This window comes from Pelophylax lessonae, assembly GCF_965119305.1.
Source record: "Pelophylax lessonae genome assembly, chromosome: 2".
NCBI classification, from domain to species: Eukaryota; Metazoa; Chordata; class Amphibia; order Anura; family Ranidae; genus Pelophylax; species Pelophylax lessonae.
In genome coordinates, this window is record NC_138769.1 from 572,057,675 (window position 1) to 572,070,203 (window position 12,529).

The window sequence follows — 12,529 nt, forward strand, 5'->3', positions numbered from 1 at the left end:
CCCCTGTTAGTGGTAAATGGTTTGTCTCAACCCTCTAACTTCTGCATCTGCTGGACAGCTTGTTCTGTTGAAAAACAGTAGACTTACTGGCCAGATCACCAAGTGAAAGTAAAGGAAAGAAAGCCTAAAAAGAAAACAAATGCTGCCACCACATCTAGGAACTGGAAATCCGCAGTATATTAAATGCTTTCTTTTGAGTTTGATGCCACTTTAACCCCTTTCTGAGGGGCATATGCATCATAGAAGTGGGTCTTTAGTCATGGGGCCACAGCGCATTCCCAGAACAGAGACCAAGCTCTAAGGTTTGATTTACACCTATGCATGTTGCTTATGAGCATTTCTGCAGTGCTTTTTGATGTGCTTTTCACTTTTTTACTGGGATATTGCTGTGATTTTACCACAATTTGTGTTTTTTATGGGGTTTTTTTGGGGGGAAAATTTGTTAAGCAGAGTAAAAAACGCAAATCGTGACAAAAATGCACCACATGCTTTTATGCAGCTTCTCCATTGAAGTCTATTGAACCAAAGAAGCAAAAAAAAACATTGCATTTAAAAAAGTCAGTGACCTTTTCCAAAAATGCAGAGGCACAAAGATGCATTGATGTGAACGTGTTCCATATGAACCAATGTTAAAAATTTTTTCCTGCATTTCTGCAAAAAGCATGAAAATACACATTGGTGTGAATGGAGCCTTAATGAGAGCTCGTACTAATGATGGGGAACTGGGATGCCCAATTCCTAATCACTGTGATAGCATCTGATTGACTATCCCAGTGATCAGTCACTTTACATCCTGCCACTATGTATTCTCCTCTTGAATGCAGAAATAGAGCCCTTTCACACGGGCGCTCCGTATGTCCACAAATCATCCTATTTTTTTGCGGATGATTTACGGACATAATGTAAGTCTATGGCATTGAGGATGTCAGCGGAATACCATCCGTTGACATCCGATTTTCTTCCTTTCAGTTCTGTTCCGTTTTTTGGAACGGAACAGAACCCTATTTTTCCTCCGTTCAAAAAACGGAAAGGAAGCAAAATTGGATGTCAGCGGTGTCATCCGCTGACATCCGCAATGCCCATAGACTTACATTATGTCTGTATATCATCCGCAAACGGATGGGATGATATGCGGACATACGGAGCGGATGACACAAGTGTCATCCGCTCCGGGAAAAAAAAAAAAAAGTCCCGCAGCGGAGCAAAAAAACCGGAGCGGCCGTGTGAAAGAGGCCAAAGATACATTTTATTTATACAAGAAGATACATTGTATAATACATTGTATCTTCTTCCCCTTGCTGAAAAAAGTGTAAGGAAGGAAAGAAAAGAAAGTGAGGAAGGAAAGAGAGGAATGAAAGAAAAGAAAGCGAGGAAGGAAAGAAAAGCAAGTGAGGAAGGAAAGAAAAGCAAGTAAGGAAGGAAAGAAAAGAAAGTGAGGAAGGAAAGAAAAGAAAGTGAGGAAGGAAAGAAAAGCAAGTGAGGAAGGAAAGAAAAGCAAGTGAGGAAGGAAAGAAAGAAAGAAAGAAAGAAAGAAAGAAAGAAAGAAAGAAAGAAAGAAAGAAAGAAAGAAAGAAAGAAAGAAAGAAAGAAAGAAAGAAAGAAAGAAAGAAAGAAAGAAAGAAAGAAAGAAAAATGAGAAAGGAAAGAAAAGAAAGTGAGGAAGGAAAGAAAAGAAATTGAGGAAGGCAAGTGAGGAAGGAAAGAAAAGCAAGTGAGGAAGGAAAGAAAAGCAAGTGAGGAAGGAAAGAAAAGAAAGTGAGGAAGAAAGGAGAGGAAAGAAAGAAAAGAAAGTGAGGAAGGAAAGAAAAGAAAGCGAGGAAGGAAGGAAAGAAAGAAAAGAAAAGAAAGTGAGGAAGGAAAGAAAATAAATTGAGGAAGGAAAGCGAGGAAGGGAAGAAAAGAAAGCGAGGAAGGAAAGAAAAGAAAGCGAGGAAGGAAAGAAAAGAAAGCGAGGAAGGAAAGAAAAGAAAGCGAGGAAGGAAAGAAAAGAAAGTGAGGAAGGAAAGAAACAAACAAAGAGAGAAAGAAATAAACAAAGAGGGAAAGAAAGAAAGACAGAAACAAAAATGGAAAGAAAGAAAGAAAGAAAGAAAGAAAGAAAGAAAGAAAGAAAGAAAGAAAGAAAGAAAGAAAGAAAGAAAGAAAGAAAGAAAGAAAGAGAAAGAAGCTAGACCAGGTTTTGATGTCAGTCATTATCAGGGTTACATCTGCCATATACAGACCGAAGTTTGGCGGGTTCAGCAGGGAGCACCTGAATGTCGATCAATGTGTAGGTAGGGAGGTTATACAGAAGTTGATCCACTTACTGACTTCTGTACAACCGCCCTATAGTAGCAAGCTATATTATTCTGATAGTGGGGAAAGCCTCTCCACTGTCAGAATACAAATGTTCAGCGGAGAGAATCCCCCATCCACACACTTGGTCAGTCAGTTTTTTTTCTTCCACCTGCTGACTGACTCATATATGAACTGCTTTAGACTAAAGTGGGGTACACACTAGTAGAAAATCTGCCGAAAATTCCCGTCCGAGGTAAAATCGTATGATTTTCGGCTAGTGTGTACACAACTTTCAGCAGCCGATGCCGACATTTTCAACGAAAAAAAACGGAGGGACAAACACCAAAACTTTTATCGTCCGTCCCCAGACGACCAATTTTTGTTTAGGCTCCGTTCACATGTAGGCGTTTTGGGGCGTTTTTGGGGCGTTTTTCTGCTCTAGGATCAGCTCTCAAAACGCCCAACAAGACAAATCCTATTCATTGCAATGGCCCCTGTTCACATCTGAGCGTTTTGAAGCTGTATACAAAACGCCCAACGCTCAAAAAAGTACATGAGCTTCTTTTTGGGCAGATTACAGGCGTTTTCCATTGATCTCTATTCAATCTAAAAACGCCTGCACAAAAATCGCGGTAAAAATCGCGGTAAAATCGCGGTAAAAATCGCCGCAAAAATCGCGGTAAAATCGCGGTAAAAAACGCGCGAAAAACGCTACGCTCAGGTGTGAATGTAGCCTTAATGTGTATGCAGTACGTCCACGGAAAATCGGATATGAAAGATCGCGCATGATCTAAAGTTGCTGACGACCCGGAAGTCTAGGAACAAATGTGCCAAAAAAACAAACAAACAATCGGATGAGAAATTTCGTGAACATTTATGCACTGTCAACTAAAAACGGTTATGAACGCTGAGTAAGACAGAGAAAAATCGGAGGATATTTCGTCCGATTTCCGTCAAGTGTGTACGAGCCTTTAGAGTGAAAGTTTGGGTCAAAGGTCATGGTCAGGGTTGAAGGTTGCATGGTCATAGGTCAGGGTCAGTGTATTTTAGGAAGGATTAGAAAAAAAAATTTTTTTAAAGGGTTGATCCACCTTTATCAAACAACTTCCTTTGCAGATAAGGGGAATATGTAAATACAAATAAACTGTGCAGCTTTGACTAAAGTCAAATAATGCCCTTGCTATAAGTGTAGGTCATTTACATACTGTACCTCCTGAAGCAGTGCTGTATTTTGGCCTAGGCCAACAAGGCCCAGGCCTAGGGCGGCACTTTGCAGGGGGGCAGCAAAATAGCGGCTTCCACCTCCATCTGAGACTCTATTGGCCATTGGTTGATAGAGCCGCCTGGCGTCTAGCAACCAGTGGAGTCACGGCTGTGACTCTCTGGCCCTGCCCATAATTCAAAGTGGAGGAGGATTTAACTTCCTCCTCCTCCATGCCTAGAGCTCCCCCCACCCCCTCTCTCTCTCCCACCCCCCTCTCTCTCCCACCACCCCCTCTCTCTCTCCTCTCCCACCCCCCTCTCTCTCCCACCACCCCCTCTCTCTCTCTCTCCTACCCCGCTCTCTCTCCTACTCCCCCTCTCTTTCTCTCATCCCCTCTCTAAATTCCCCCCTCTCTCTCACCCACCCCCTCTCTCTCATACCCCTTTCTCTCTCTCTCATTCCCCCTTTCTCTCTCTCATCCCCCCCTCTCGCTCTCCCTCTCCCACCACCCTCTTTCTCTCTCTTTCCCACCATGCTCTCTCTCTCTCTCATCCCCTCTCTCTCTCTCTCATCCCCCATCTCTCTCTCACCCCCCTCTCTCTCTCTCCCTCTCCCACCACCCTCTTTCTCTCTCATCACCCCCCCTCTCTCTCCCCCACCACCCTCTCTCTCTCCCATCACCCCCTCTCTCTCTCCCCAACCACCCTCTCTCTCACCACCTTCCCTCTCTCTCTTTTTTCTCCCACCCTCTTTCTCTCATCTCCCCCTCACCCTCCCTTACCCACCCCCCCCTCTCTCTCCCACCCCCTCTCACCCCCCCCTCTTGTGAGATCTCAGGGGTCCTTGCTGGGACTTGGAGTCCTTCAATTCTGGAGGGAGTCAAATCCATTAAACAGGAAGGGGTGGGGCAAATTTACATAGGAGGAGGATGGGGCGTCTAATTTTAGTCTTGCCTAGGGCAGCACAAAACCAAAATACACCACTGTCCTGAAGTCTGACTGGAATACTCCCAGGATGTTACTAAGTGAAGCCTAGTCCTTCTGCTCACATCCTCCATCACAGCAGTGAGCTCTCAAACGCTGAGCTCAGAGCTACTCCATCAGAGGAGAGAAAGTATGTGAGGGGGTCTGAATCAGAGAAAGAGAAGCAAGAAGATATACCTGTGCTCAGATCCTAATCGCTTGTACATGAATATTATCCATCAGTTACTAAAGGGGTGTGACCACATGTTAACACTAGAAATTCTGGATGAACCCTCTGCACGTTGCTATATACCCTTTTTAGCCATCTTTGCAATAAAAAATGGGGATTTGTAGACCGGCCATACGCGGTTCAAATCTTGGTCAGCTCAGCTGACCGGCCAAGATTCAAATGGTTGGACAGTAAGAGATGGGCCGAATACCCCCCTGTACAGTTCGCAGCAGTACTCCCAAACAGGGGAAATGTTCTAACCTGAATGGCGAACCCTATTGAAGTCTATGGGACCTGAACAGGAAAAATCAAAAGTGCCCATTTTGAAGGCTTATATGCAAGAAGTTGGCCATAAAAGTGGTATGGGTGTCCGGGTACTGCCTGGGGGGACCTGGGTCAATAAAACAAAATTTGTTAAAAGCAATTTTTTTATCAAGAGAAGACATGACATCACGTGACGTCAAAAGAGGAGGTGCCACAGGTGACGTAGCCAGATGGCCCGCCCCTTGCCTATATAAGAAATGTCAAAGCGCAGATCGGGCATACGGTGGGAGGCCTCCCAAAAAGCGAGAGCATTTTTTTTCTATTCTTCGGGTCCGGCTGTCGGCGTGATTGACAATGGAGTTACATAGAGGGACACTTTCTTTAATAAAGTACTTGTCAAAAACAGTTTCTTGTGATTATTACTTTTTGACACTTTTTTGGTGAATGGGTAGGGGTATGATGTACCCAATACCCGTTCACATGGGGGGGGGGGGGGGGGCGGGATCTGGGGGCCACCTTGTTAAAGGGGGCTTCCAGATTCTGATAAACCCTCTGCCCGCAGACCCTGGCAACCACAGCCTAGGGTTGTCGGGAAGAGACCCTTTTGTCCCCCCTGCTCCATGATGAGGGCATGTGGCCTGGTATTGTTCAGGAGGGGGGGACGCTCGTTTGTTCCCTTCCCTTTCCTGACCTGCAAGGCTGCTTGCTCGGATAAAGGTCTGGTATTGATTTTGGCGTGGGGTTTCCCTTAAAATTCATACCAGGGCCTGGTATGGACTAGGGAGGGGGGGGGGCTCCACGCCGATTTTATTATTTTTTTTTTTATTCAGCTGTCTGCGGGGAAACCCTATTGACAGCTGATGACTGATCGGTTGTTAAGGATGCCTCGACCCGCTTCCCGATCCCACTGCTTAACAACCAGCTTTGCCCAATCAGGGCGCAGAATGCATTGTGCAGTGCTCAGTGCATTGCAGGGTGTTCTTCAGGGTGAACACCCTGCAAATTCGGGTGTTTGGCGATGGCCGAACCGGCAAATGTTCAGCCTGAACTCATGCTTTGCCTAAACTGTTCGCCCATCCCTAATGGACAGGCTGAATGTACCAAGTTGATTCATCGATCAACCTGGGTACAACCAACCTGCCGGATTTTCTTAGGATTATCGCTAGCAGCTGCTAAAGCCACTAGCGATAATCGCTGTGTTTTTTTTTTTGGGGTGGAGGGGGGGGGGGGCAGAGAAGAGAATTGGTCAGCTGGAGGGATTCCCCTGTAAGCACTGTCTGTGTTGATAGAGGAAAGAATGAAATTCACACTGTGTATGGCCGGCCTTAGTTCACACATATTGCAATACATGTTTAAGCTGGCCAACTGCGTCAAAGTAAAACCTCTTATGGCCAGTCCCTAACCTGCTCTGCCAATGCAAATACTACAGTGGACACAACCAACACTGACCTTGTCACTGACCTGCAATGCAAAATCAGAATCATCAGAGAAAGAGCTCACTCCTGTGATAGAGGTGGTAAACAGTAACGACTAGGCCTCACTTGGCACAATCCTGGGAGTATTCCAGTCAGGCTTCATGAGGTACATTAATGGCCTACACCTATAGCAAATACAGAAAAGAAAAATTTACCTGGGACTTTAATTGAGGTGAACACGAGTAGCCACTGAGTATAGACTGGAAATAGTTGGTTTATTTGAAAATAATTCAACATACATAAATGCATATACATGTCAAATAGATTAATCATAAAATACATGAAAATATACATGCTTGTAAGTACAGTTGGAATTGTATAGTGGAAATAAAAGCATCTTGAAACTCGACGCGTTTCGTGAGAACGCTGCTCACTTCTTCAAGAGGGGATGCTCAAAGGCATGTCTAGAAAGTACATATAGTATCATTGTCAAATTTAAAAGTATGCATCATAATTCCTAATGGAGTATGAGAACTCATGAAGGACCCTATAATAGGGAGCTGTACTTACAAGTAGGTTGAGCCAAGGTGAACAAAATAGCACTATAATCCTGAGGCGGTGGTAAAAGGTGTACTCCTACGTCAACTATACTCATACACCTTTGTTTCAGCAGCATACATGGACACTAAGGGACATCTCCCAACACTCACCTGTCCCTCATCTGTTCCCCAGGGGACTGTTCTTGACCCCACACCTCCAGCTCCCAGACCACACCTTTTACAGTTTACTATTACAATTGCGCTGTCATGAAACACTATATCCATATGAAATTTTTATCATTTTTTTCACCCAAATAAAGCGTTCTTTTGGTGGTATTTGATAACCACTGTTTTTTTTTTTTTTTTTGCTTTTTTTTTTACAAAACAAACAAAAAAAGACTGAACATTTTGAAAAAAACAAAAAACATATGTCTTAGCATCTATCATAAAATTTTGAAAAAAGTAAATTTTCTCCTTCACTGAGGGGCACTGATAGGCTGCACTGATGGGATGATTGGACACAGCTAATAACATGGGAAAGGACCTGTGTGATTGGCCCTTTACTGCGATCTGTGAACTCTGCAGACTCTGATGTAAGGGGGGCTCAGGGAACCTTGATTGTAAGACGGAATTGTTGGGAACTTTGATGTAAAGGGGAATTCCATTGTGGAGAGAAGGTGTGTGGTGGGAGGACATTGGGGGGGGGGGGGGGTGCACCAAAATACACCTTTGTCTGTGTAGACAAAAATCCTTGCACTGACCCTGGATAAAAGTCACAAGACTGCTATATACTGCTGATGAGAAAAGGTATTTAGCAGTTTATATTTACTAAAATAATTGCATTTACATGTTTTGTGTAGTGTGGGAGACCAGATATATTAGTGAGTCCAGGTTCTGGGTTTAGCAACATTTTAATTTTCTGAATAAAGTTCCAATTTAAGAGAAATCTCAGGAGAGAGACTGTTTCCTTTGCCCCCCTTTTTGCTAGAGGGACTGTTCCAGACCTGCTGCCACAGCTGTATCCATAATGTAAACCCCCCTGCGCTGAGTTATTGCTACTTTGTGTATAGAAGACTCTGCTTTACAGTATGTCAGTTAACCGTTGCAAGATAGTGTCCTCCTTCAAGTTGCAAAGATTGGGCATCACAAAAGCTCTTTCCAATCCCTATTCCAGTTCTAGAAAACAAATGATTGGATTTTAACTGCAGCTTACCTGTAAAACCCTTTTCTTGGGAGTACATCATGGGACACAGAGCAGTCATAATAATTACTATGTGGGTTATATGCCACCTATAGGTGAATGGATACTGGTAGATCAATCAAACAGGAAGTCCTCCTCTATATAACCCCTCCTACAATGGAAGTACCTCAGTTTTTTAGCAAAGCAATGAATATCCCAAAAAAGAGTGTACTCCAAGGATTTTACAGATAAGCTTTAGGATAAATCCAATTTCATCACAGGACACAGAGAAGCCATAATAATTACTATGTGGGATATCCTAAAGCAATGCCCTTGAGGGGAGGGATACACAATCACAGAAAGTGCCATCTGAGAAGGACATATTCAGCCCCCCCCCCCCGTAACATAATGTGGCCAAAGCAGTATCCTCAGTATCCATTTGGTAAAATCCTGTGAATGTATGAACGAAAGACCATGTAGTGGCCTTAAACACTGACACCTGATGGCGAATGGCCCAAGATGCCCCCACACACCTGGTAGTGAGCGCTCTTACCAAAAAAAAGGTGGGGACCTTGCTCTTTCAAGCCATAGGCTTGAATAATTAACTGGTGGTTGCAATGAAAAAAATAGGTAATTTGGATGTCTCCTGCCCTTCCCGGGCTCTGCTGGCAGCACAAACCAGGATTTCTGACTTGCGCCGACATTTCAAGTAAATCCTGACTGCCTGAACTACCTCTAGAGTATGCAGCGATCTTACTCCTGCCAACTGAGGATTAGAAAAGAAAAGCAAGACACTGTACTGATTCAAGTGAAAACTAGAAACCACTCTAAGCAAAAAAGATGGATGAGGACGCAATATCACCTTATCATGATGTTAGACCAAGATTAGCTCCTTTCTTTAGCTCCTCCTTTCTTAGATGGTTTTCAAAAAGTGGCCTCTGCAAGGACAGTCAAGAGAAAATTGAAGTCCCAAGGACACAAGGGTGGCCTGACAGGCGGGACTATCTGTGTTACACCCTGTATGAAGTATGAATCAAGGAGTGAGAAACAACAGCCTCAAAAAAAAAAATGGATAAGCACAAATCTGATTCTTAACCACTTACCGCAAAGTGACGTAGCCCTACGTCGGCAAACTTTGCGCTAGTATACCGGGATGATGCCTCTAGCTAGAAACACCATACCGTGGTTTAGAGCCGACGGTCGGCTTTCAGTCAGTAACGACCGATGCGGCTAGGGAGCCGCTCGATCGTTACCCAGGTGAGCAGGAGGGGACATTCCCCCCCTCCCGCTGCCTTCCGTGACTTTTGCTCGGGGCTCCCGTCCCACCGGGAGCCCCGAGCACCCAGCCGGCTGGATGGAGTCCCGATCAAAGCCGGAAACGGCTTAGATCGGGTCTCCGATGACGTAACCCGGAGGCGGTGTCCATGACGTCACTTCCGGGTTACTGTGCTGCAAAAGGCGGCAAATTTAAAAAACGGCTGTATGCAAAAACGCAGTTTTCGGCGTTTTGCATACATGGAAGTGTAGTGGAGGGGTCTAGGGTCTTTTAGACCCTCGATCCCTCCATAAAGAGTACCTGTCACTGCATATTGGTGTCACAAGGGATGTTTACATTGCTTGTGACAGCAATAAAAGTGATCAGATTTTCTTTTTTTAAAAACCTGTAATAAAGTTAAAAAAAGATATAAAATAAATAGGAAAAAAAAAAAAGAATTTAGCCGCCCCCGTCACTGTTAGCTCGCGCACAAAAAAAAACATATACGGAAGTCGAGCCGCAAATGAAATCACTGTTCAAACCACACATGTGAGGTATTGCCGCGATCGCCAGAGCGTGGGCAATAATTAAAAAAAAAGAGCTAGACTCTAACTCAAAACTGGTAACCGTTAAAAAAATTTAAAGCGTCGCCTATTGAGATCTCTATTGACCGTAGTTTGTCGCCATCCCACGGGGGGGGGGGGGGATGGGGGGCGCAATTTTAAACCGTAACATGTTGGGTATCTATTTACTCGGCGTGACATCATCTTTCACAATATACAAAAAAAATGGACTAACTTTACTGTTTAGTATTTTTAAATGCAGTGAAATGTGATTTTTCAAAATTTTTCCAAACAAAATGGCGTTTTAAAGACCGCTGCGCAAATACCGCGTGACAAAAAATATTGTAATGACCGACATTTTATTCTCCAGAGTCTTTGCTAAAAAAATATATATAATGTTTGGGGGTTCTAAGTAGTTTTCTAGGAAAAAATACTGATTTTAACTTGTAAACAAAAAGTGTTCGAAATAGGGCTGGGGCTTAAGTGGTTAAATGGTATTTAAAGCCAATCTCACTTCTCTTGCCGATTGGAGAAAGGAAAAAAACTCCCACTCACATTTAGGCGGGTGCCACTTCCTGGCTTCACCCCAGGCAAAAAATATTTCTTAGCCCTGTAATTGAAGCTCCCTGAAGCTGGCTTCCAGGCGCTCAACAGAGCAGAGATAACAGGACTCAAGACCATTCGGTCCAGCTAGACTGGAAGTGTCTACGGTTATGTCAGAGTACCAAGCCCTCCTGGACTAAATTTGGCTAACACTATTATCAGTGTTACCACCTCCCGGATTTTCCGCAAAAGATGTGGTAGTAGTCGACACAGAGGTAAGGCGTCAATTAGGGAGAACTGGTCCCTAAAGTGTTACCGATGCATCTACACCTATTTCCAGTGGGACTCTCATCCTGGAAACAATCTGTCCAACTTGGAATCCAGTAGATCCACCTGCAGAGTTCCCCAACATTGGCAGATTGCAAAACATGTCTCAGAAAGCAGGGACCGCGTGGACCTGCCATTAGTTACTGATGACTGGAAATCCCCACCTGTAATTTTTCTATACCTGTAATAGTAATTTGTACTGGCGACAGAGACAGCGCCTGTTGTTCTGCCCCAGACAGAATGTGGTCCCCTTACAGAGTTGCACGACTCCTGGTGCCGCCTTAGTGGTTGATTAAATGCTGTGGAGGCATTGTTGGCTTGGAGCTTTGCAAACCCTCGGGAGCTGTGGTTAGCTCGAAGGGCGGAATCACAAATGAAAAAAAGACGACTTTCTACTGCAATTGCAGAAACCTTTGATAAGCCTGGAAAAAAACAGACCATTACGATATGCATTATTGATGAATATGGAACCCGAAATCTACCTCTTGCAGAGAGGTCATCACTGAACAGGCTGCACCTATCTGAAACAGTAGGATGCCCAGCGGTTTGAGATCTTAAGATAGACCTGTAGACCAAAAAAGAGTACCGTGATAACCATGCCATCATCCCTATAGGGCTATAAAACAAAACAAAAATAAGGACCAAGAGAGGTCCCAGAAAGCGGGACTATATCGGCATATGAATGGTTGTAGGGATACAGACACAACAACACTACTATGTATAAAACATATTGATTTTATTAACAAAAGGATAAAAAACAGATATGATATCATGTGACAACGAGACATACAAAGCCTAAAAATTAGTACAAGGGTCCGTGTGTGTATGATTACTTGAAATCGGTAACAAATTACCACACCAACGGATCCCAATCTCAAGGATGTAGCTGTTGGTTAATAGTGGCTTGGGTCCCCTGATTATAGATATAAATATATAATCCATCCGCCAGCGTGCTTTTGAAACACTGTGCGGCAAGGTGGGATTTACTTGACCCACGGTTTGGGCAGTATGGCCGGGATATCCACTTAATAGGAGGTTCCTATTGCCCCCCTTTTTTGGACCTCATGGCGTCATGGATGCAGTAGTGAGAAGCAACAGAGTCTTTGGTGGATGATATATTTATATCTATAACCAGGGGACCCAAGCCACTATTAACCAACAGCTACGTCCTTGAGATATCCATTTTCTTATATAATATCAATAGCCCTATTGTTGACAAGAGGCCCATGTTATTTATAAGATGTAATAATACATATCCCACTACTTTTGATCCACTTATATGGGCTCCCGACGCCTGCAAAAGAAGTGTTCCTTCATACCGCCTGTCTTATTCTAAGTGCAGCATCTACTTGGTCTTTGTAATGCCCTGATGAAGCATTAATTGCGAAATGCGTTGGCTTATCCAGGGACCATTAGTCTGCATACACATTGGGATCTGTTGGTGTGGTAATTTGTTACCGATTTCAAATAATCATACACACATGGACCCATGTACTAATTTTTAGGCTTTGTATGTCTCGTTGTCACATGATATCATATCTGTTTTTTATCCTTTTGTTAATAAAATGAATATGTTTTATACATAGTAGTGTTGTGTCTGTATCCCTACAACCATTCATATGCCGATATAGTCCCGCTTTCTGGGACCTCTCTTGGTCCTTATTTTTGTTTTGTCTTAAGATAGACTTCATGTCTCCATTTGGTTTTGGAACCGCTACTATTTTACAATAATGAGCCCATAGTTTCTGCTCTAAGCCAATGCAAGGCAAAA